Source organism: Coturnix japonica, chromosome W (assembly GCF_054131305.1).
Source record: "Coturnix japonica strain WE chromosome W, WE-NBRP24, whole genome shotgun sequence".
Lineage (NCBI taxonomy): Eukaryota > Metazoa > Chordata > Aves > Galliformes > Phasianidae > Coturnix > Coturnix japonica.
The window spans coordinates 7,136,459-7,145,438 of record NC_140701.1 but is presented as its reverse complement, the minus strand read 5'-3'; positions in this window follow the sequence as shown (position 1 = coordinate 7,145,438).

Below are 8,980 nucleotides of genomic sequence, written 5' to 3'. Positions count from 1 at the left end.
AATATTATGCTAACATGACAAAGAGAGAGAAGAAAAGAAAAATTAAGACTAGCTGACAAGCCTTGGCAGGAAGTTCTGCTCTCCATCGATTTAGTCCCATTATTCAATTCTGTTGAGAGCTGTCTCCATGCCTCTCTGGAGTTTGTTCTTTGAGAAGAAGCAATTAAGTAAGCTCTCCAATGCCAAAGTGCATACACTACTCTAGGGCTTTGTTGTTTCTCCATGGACCAACAAGGGTGACAAGCCAGCAGAATATGATGAAGAGCCTCATGCATACTCAGTGTAAAAAAAAAAAAGGCAATTGTTGCTGGGAAGAAGGTTCATTTGCATTTGTGTCATCTGCAGAGGGTACTGCAGAAATGGAAAGTCTTCCACTGGAGCAAACAAAGGGTTCTCATTTATTGCAATCAAGGCCCAGCGTGTGGATCTCAGAGATCAGACCTACACCCTGCAGCAAAACAGAGACCTGCGTGGGAAAGTTCAGTTTCTCTCTACATCTGTGTAAGAAAAAGTCCACCATGGAATGACAGCTAAGTAAACATCCCTGTGACTCTTCACAGGTCTCTTCCACATTCTGGATCACTGCTACAAAAAGAGCTGTTGACATCATCTCTCGTGGCCACCCTGACAGAAGAGCAGGAAGGCTGGGATGCTCTTTTTCCTATCTTTCCCTTGATTTCCTCTATATCTTAGGGACGAATCACAGCACAGAACACAGAAATCAAATGGCTCTACAAAGCAGATTGGCCAGTTCAAGTCAAAACAGCCACTGAAAACACCCCAGATGCTGTCTGACAACAGCTGGACTGTCGGGGAGTCAGGTGAATGCAGTCTGCTGGCCCTGGGCAGGAAGAGGACAGCCCAGACTGTCACATACCTTTCACTGAAAGCTGATAGAGCATTTTATCCCCCTCACAGATGCACTGACAACTTCCAGCAGCATCCATTGAGATGCTGTGAATTTTCAGGGCGTGTTTCTTCCCCACAATGTGCAGTTCCTATTTTTCACTGGCCTTGAGCTCCTTCCCATCCTTCATCCACTCCACAGTAGCACCTCTGTCTGAAAGCTCAGCCTGCAGTTTGGCTTCCTCACGCAGCCGAGCAGATATCTTTTCTACATCTTTGCTCTTATTGGCAAATCTCACTGCAGCACCTGTCAGGAGCAAAGGCCTCATTATTTCAATTTATATCAGGCTAACGTGGTCAATGTTTGCTGCAACATCTCTGAAAAAGTATCACCTTCTGTTCCTGCACTCATTACTGTGTCAGTGCTGAGCAATTCAAGATATTTAATTTGGTATTCTTGTCGGATTTACTAAGTAAAAATCAATCAAATATCTCCTTCTACTGATTAATAATGCTCTAAACATGCTTCTGCAGAGGTTTCCACCCAATGACAAACAGCTCCTCCCATAATGAATCTTTATTTGTTCTATTTTGTCATGCAAAGCTGATTGATAGAGATATTATTGGAATGATTGCTCCCCTACTTCTAAACTATTCCAGTGCAATCAGAAAGGCTGTCTGAACCTGGAGCTGAAAGTACTGCTCTATGGTGATGCAGTGGTAAACATGGTGACTGAATGCACTGGCCAATAGCTGTGAACTGCAGACGTTCATCAGCTGGCATGAAGCAATCTGGTTCAGATACCAAGCAGCTGGGTAGATTGGCTTAGCCTACACTCAGTGCTATCATGTTTAGGTCATTACCAGGACTCACGTCAGTCCATGGGATGCAGTTTCAGGTATTTGGTAGTCAGTGAATGCCTGCAGCCCCAGTTCTAATCATCAGATCACAGCAACTATGCCTTGACTGTAAGAGGAAAGGAGAAGGATCAAAGCAAATACCTCTCACTCTCATCTTGGTGCTAACATCAACATTTTTGGCAACAAATTTCCCTTCTGCTCCATCATCATTCTTGGTGACGTTCTTTATGATTAGGCTGTGAGTAGTTTGGGTTCTCTTGATGATCCAGGTCTCGCTTTCCTGTAAGACTTTACCACTGAGGTACCAAGTGCCGCAACACGTTGTTGTAAGGTCAATAGTAAACATGGCATCCCCTCCAGGTACAGCTTCACCAGTTGTTAGGGGGGATTTCACAGCCAGGGCTGGGTCTAAGGAAGAACATGTATGTCTTAATGCTCTTTAGATGCAAGTCTGGTATCTCATTTAGAGATGGAAGATTACATCATAGGTACATTTCTACTTCTCCCTTTGCATGAGTGCTGGAAGAAGCACTTCTGTGCTTAAGATCTGTTACAGAAAGTTCTGCCTCTTGCACATGTGAGATATCAAAAGATAAGGATATTCATGTCTCTGTCACAGAAACATAACTCGTATCACTTTAGTGGTAGCTGGAGGTTGATAGGAGATAGGATAACTAGGAATAAAGGAAAGCCTTTGGTGTGTTAATGAACTACTATCCTTAAAGTCAAAGGAAACATCTTGAGGGAACCAACACAGCTGCTCAGCACACACTGACCCATTTCCATTGGGGTTTTTGTGCTTACCAAGGTGCACGCTCCCTGGGAATTCCAGAGACGGGCTCTGTCCATGCGCATTGACTGCAGACACTCGGAACTGATCATCAGCCTCTTCAGACAGATTGCTCACCGTGAACTCTGGGACGGGGACATGAGACTTGTGGCACCTCACCCAGGTGAAGCCAGTTAGTTTCTTGCGTTCCACAATGTAGCCATCGATTGGAATGGGGCAGTGCATCTTCGGAGGGGACCATGCCAGCGTCACTGAGGTTTCTGTTTTATTTTTCACCACGGGGTCAACTGGGGGCTGGGTGGGAGGTTTTCTGGGAGCTGAACAGAAATAAATTTCAGAAATATTAGCATAAGGTCATGTAGGCTGGAAAAGACCTTCAAGATCAGCAGACTCAACTTTCAGCATGACCTACTGAGTCCCACCATTAACTACTGTGGTACCTGAGGACATACATGGCAAGCTTATTCCTGCAGGTATTTGCACAGTGAATATATTCACCCTCTGGTTGCTTTGGAACATTTTAGAGGTTAAAATCCCATTGGACTTTTTCACTGCGTGCAGCCACTGATACAGGCAGGAGGCTGGGAATTACCTGATGGGCTCTAGTTACAGACTACTGACACAGTCAAGGATTGATTTCATTTAATTTTGGCCATTAGAAAGTTTGGTGTCTGGTTTCAGTCACCCATCTAGACTCCAATTATAATCATATGGAGAACAGCGCATTTAGGAGAACTCATCTCAATAAACCTGAATGAAATCACAGAATCATAGGATCACGGGAGGGCTTGGGTTGGAAGAAACCTTCAAGATCATTAAGTTCTAAACACCTTGCCATGGGCTGGCTGCCCACTAACCAGCTCAGGCTGCCCATCACCCATCCAACCTCGCCTTCAACACCAAGGACAGGCACCCACAGCTTCTCTGGGCAGCCTGAGATGGAAGCAATGAGACACATGTTGAAGATACTCAAACATTCATGACTGTAGAGAGAGCCAAATACTCTATACATATTGCCTGCCTGGTAAATGGTATTAAAATGCCAACAACAGACTCATCCAGCTGATTGAAAATGGTGTGAACATGGCGTACAGGATTCTTCCAGCAGCTAGTTAGATCTGCAAAGAGTAAAAATAGGAAATCTCAATGCGATACAATTTTCCCTCATAACATAAATAGACACATAACTGTTTTGGGGTGCACTATTACCAGCCTGTCAGTTGCTGTTGGTCAGTGCTAGATGCCAAAGGTCCCACTAACATAGCATGAAGCTGAAAGCTAGACGCTGGAATCAGATCTCCTGACCTTACCATCAGAAATTGAGATGTCATATTTTGCTCAGAGGTGCCTGCTTGTAGGAGGGACAGCTTCCGAGCTTTTTCTGCTCCAGGAACCAGCTCGAGCTTCAGAATTTAAACAGCAGTCAGAAATTAAACTGAGCTTTGTCACCTCCATCAAACAGAAGGAGTAGTTGGGTGGTACAGCTTTCCAAATCACTTAGAAACTGTCACAACAATCAGATGCCTACCTTTTCTTTTTGTACTTGTTAATACATAGAGCTTAATAGCATCAGAATGCTGCAAGCACTTCAGATAACACGACAGCTGTAAACCCTTCTTTAAGGATTTCTTTGTTTAACCACTGAGTAACTGTAATTCAGTGGTACTGGTGGGAGAAGGGAAGTCCTAATCTTCCCAGATGGTGAATGGAGTTGATGTTCACATGCAGACTGGTGCTGCAGCAGAGCCAGAAACCACTCATTTGGGAAACACAGCACCAAGAAAATCATGTGAATAGCTTCATAAAATCAGGCAGCTTCACCCAAATTTCATGGCAGGTCCATTATTCTTCCTATTTTCAGGAAGAAATGTTTTCCCTTATTCTTGTAGTTTTCTTTTCTTTTCCTTTCCAGCAAGCAGCTTTGTAGCTTACAAATTGTTTTCTAATCACCTCCTGGTGTGGACAAATCACACAGGTTTGACTCCATGTTTTACATAGTTAGCATTTTATATTTGTTCCAGTATGGAACTGTACAGTCATAGAATGGCCTGGGTTGAAAAGGATCTCAAAGATCACAGAATCACACAGAATCACAGAATCCTTCTGCAAAAGAAAACACAAAAGCTACAGGGACTTGGAACTACTTTGTATATCGAGATCAGAAGGAACTGAGAAGTTATCAAGTACAAAGAACTTACTTTTCCAGATTGCCTTTTCCAGACTGCTGTTCCAGCAGTGACAACAAGCGCAGGCAGCCCGGAGGACATCGCAGACATTGATGATCAGCTGGCATGGATCAGCGAGGATGAGTTTGGGCACAGCACAGCTGGCAAGGGATGCTGGGGTGGCTGCAGCAAGACAAGAGCTCCTCCAGCCTGAAGATATCCATCACCAGAAGAGAAAGGACAGGGTGAAAGTAAGGAAGATGCGCAGACGAGAAGAGCAGAAAGGGAGATGAGGAGGGAACTTGGTGGGGTGGCAATTCTGGGGGAGAAATTGTACTCTGATAATGTTACACTCTGAAATTCAGTGCTGCAATTTGGAGGAAGGAATTATTGGGGTGGGAATCTGGGGGGCCGTTGTAATACCAGAAGTATTTTACAGAGCAGCAGCCATGCATCAAGAGAAGGGCTTCACAGAGCAGCAGCTGTGGAGGGAGAAACAGCATGAGAACCAAGGACACCTCTAGGAAAAGAATGAATGAGTAGCTCGCGGGTTTCAAGGGGGGTCTTTGACCAGGGGTTGTTATTGCGGTAGCTTTCCTCCAATTGGTGTCTGTGGTTTTTAAACGCCCTCGTCTGTCTGCTATAAAAGCATGGCTTTTCGGGCAGTCGATGGACGCAGCCATATTTAACCATACTGCTGTCTGGCTGTTTGTCCTAGCGCGCTGACCTTTTGCCTTCAGGTTTGCCAACTACTGTCTCAGGAACGAGAGTTATTAGGCATTATCCAGGTTATCTTGTGCTTCTACTATGTTAATAGATTGGATGTGAATCCAATGGGGTCTGATGTTACCAATGGTGCTGGAATCTGCGGGAATAATCATTGAATGTATTAGTAATGCTCGGTTATGATGCTATTACCTCTCTTATATCCAACTAATTTGGATTTTTCAAATATGACCACGCATCACTTGAGAGGAAGGCGCACGCTCATAGAACTGAATGGGAGAGTTGATTTCATTTTCCAAGCAGGTGTTCCACTTGGGCTCTGTATCACGCACTGGCCATGCGGATATGGAGTACAACTGGAAGAAATCCCTCAGACCCTGAATGCAGGAGAGAATGTGTGGTGGGTGAGAGAGGAAAGGTGCACTTTGAAGCAGGGGACGCCCTGCTGGCACTGCCTGTCGCATCCACCACCAACACGGTTTGCTGTTTATCCTGCTCCACAGCTGCTGCTCTGTCAAGTCCTTCTCTTGATCCATGGCTGCTGCCATTCTTCTTGGATTACAACAGGGGGCTGGGAGGTTTTTGGCAGAGGGAGGGAAGTCGACTGGGGGTGGGAGTTTGAGGGGGTGGGATCAGAACGGATTGTTAGGGTGGGAAATGGTTGGGAATACTGTCATTTCTTGACTGTTTGCTACGTTCAATGATTACATGTCTTTGCCATATTTCTGCCTGCCTGCGGCCGTTCCTTCAGTTACAAAGCCCACCTCCCCAGGCCCCCGGGCCCACCTTCAGGGCAATGTGAAAGGGCAGCAGAAAGGGCAGTGTCCCAGATCTGCCACCACCATTGGACCCATCCCTCCCCTCCTCAGTCAGTTCTGCGTGGGAATGGAGGGATGAGAAAGGGGGATGGACGGGAATTCTGGGAGAGCTGAGTGGCTCAGCCTGGAGTGGAGGAGGCTCACTGCCATCCCAGACACAGCCATCAGTCCTCAGGTGCAGAGAGGACTGAGCCAGGCTGCACCCTGCAGCACCCAGCAGCAGGATCCCAGTCTGAGGCCTGCCTAGGTCGTGTGGCTGCGCTGCAGGCTGAGCTATGGAGAAAGCCCCACTTGGAGATTTCTTCGCTCCCTGAATGTTCCCCCCTTTCTCCATCTTGCTCTGCTCCATCCCCAGCCGCAGCCCGGCGTCCCCGATATGTTGCTGTGCTTGCAGAGCTGGACTTGGCCCTTGACCTGTACAGGCCCCTGTCCCCACCTGTCGGATATCCAACTTGCCTTCTCACCCCTCTCTCTAGATCCAGTTCATGCCCCATCTATCTCACCTCCATGTCCCACCTACGTCCTCTCTACGTCTTTTGGTCTCCCCCAAACCACCCTCACGGTGCCTTACCTCCTGGCAGGCTCAGGGAAGGAGCACCCGGTGCCCTGAGCCCACAGGCCCAGCCCTGCACAGCACTGCACACAGCACTGTCATGGCGGCGCCCGGTGCTGCCGCACAGCATCCTGGGAGTGGTAGTTCCTGCGGGGCCTGCAGCTCCCAGCAGGCCCTGCAGCTCCCAGCAGGCCCGGGCGAGGGCAGAGGGGAGCAGTGCTGTCAGCCGGGAGCTCGCCCAGAGAGCCCGATGTTCGGAGCACTTCACACCAGGAACTTTGGACTCGGCTGCTTCTGTCCACAACGTCCCTGAGCTGCTCAGGAAGCACAACTGTCTCACCCTCTGAGAGCTGGGCTGTGCAAAGGAGGCTGCAGTTGCAGGCTCAGCTCTGCCCTGTTCCAGCAATGCACTTCCTTACAACTGGAGCACTCTCACGCTTGCTTCTTGCTTCAACGGAGCAATCGCCCACCGCTTTGCACACCTCTGTGCTCGTGCAAATGGCCACCACCCCATCCCTGCACACACACACACACACACACACACACACGGACCACCCCATCCCTGCACACACACACACACACACACACACACACACACATGTACCACCCCATCCCTGCACACACACACACACACACACACACACACATGTACCACCCCATCCCTGCACACACACACACACACACGTACCACCTCGTCCTTGCACACCCTCCCACATGCGTGCACAAATCTCTGCAGTGCATGGACACACCTGTGCACACCCACGTGTGTGCAGCCCCAGCACTGCCCACAGCTCCGTGCACGCTCATTTGTGCATGAAGAGGAACGTCTCAGTGGAAGCGTGGCTGTTCCTCCCCTCTGACGGGGCTGGTGTGGGACAGAAGAGGAAAGCAGAATGCGGCCATATTTTCCTCGTGGCTCCTACTTCCTGTCTTACCGTGGGAAACAAGATGAGCAACTCTCCCTCTCTGTGATGCTTAGCTCTGTACCTCTGCCATCATCTCTATACTCAGATGCTCCTGCATGTAATGCTGCACACAGTGAACCTGCAGGTCCCAAAGGAATCCTTGGCTGCTCTCCCTCACCTGGAGGTTGCAGGGTGCTGGGCCTCCTGCCTGTACCTCCTTCCAGGTGTCATTTGCCAGACCCTGTATGTCCAGCTGGTTGGAACTGCAGTCAACTAACACAGACAAGATGTATGAAAGTAGTCTTTCCGTTTCCCAGGCATTCATCTTTATAAAAACACGTTTTGCTGTGAAGCACAGCAGGAAGCAACTCAACTGTGCAACAAATACTTGGAGCCTTGTTTCATCCCTCCCTAACCTCATTGAAAGGTTGACTGACACCTGCTTGCCAGCGGTGACTGTGGGTCTTTCCTCAGAGTCCAGAGCACATTAATCTCTTCTGATACTTCGTGTTTCTTTTGTAGTTGCTGTTGCATTCATCAGGAAGGAAATGCACTGCACTTATTCTGCTGCATGTGCAGGCTCACTCTGCAGTGCCCAAGATGCCTTCATGAGGAGGAAAGGCAGCAAAGCCCTCTGCGAGCAGGGCCATGGAATCGTATGTCTACAGCATCATATCTCGGCAGAGCACTCACTGCGCCTGCTCCTCCCTGCTGAAATACATGGCCATCTCCACAAAGCTTGAGTCTCCTGCAAGCAAGCAAGAAACTCCAGTGCCAGTGGCTTTTCTGTCCCCGGCACACAAATGATGGCTGAGAGTATCTCGCTGTCACCCTTCGCTCCCATCTCTTGCCCCTTGCCTTCTCCAAAACCTTCCCTGGAGAACCAGGTTGATCAAGTCCACGCTCATCAGCATCTCCCACAGGTACTGTTCCAGCTCTTGCTGTCTTTTTGGCCTTCTCATCCACCGGCATCCCTCTGTCTGAGTCTCACCAGCTTTGTCACCAGAAGAGATTTCAACACTCGAGAATGAAGAACGCACATCTGGCTCCACGGAATGTAACTGTCCTATCTCCCAGAGATCCACGCCCTGTGTGTGCCATCTCACCTGGTCGTGAGCGTCCCTCACAGCCAGCCAGAAAAGCAAGCAGAGGCTGAGACCAAGGAACCCCTCCCTGATGTGCAGCTCTCTGACAGCTTCTCTTTACACAGAGTGCTGGCCGCAGCCGTGTGCATTATCAAACACACTTGTATGGGCAGTTGGTGTCTAGACGTGAAGGAGACTTGCTAAGTGCTCTGCTGACATGTAGGGACAGAA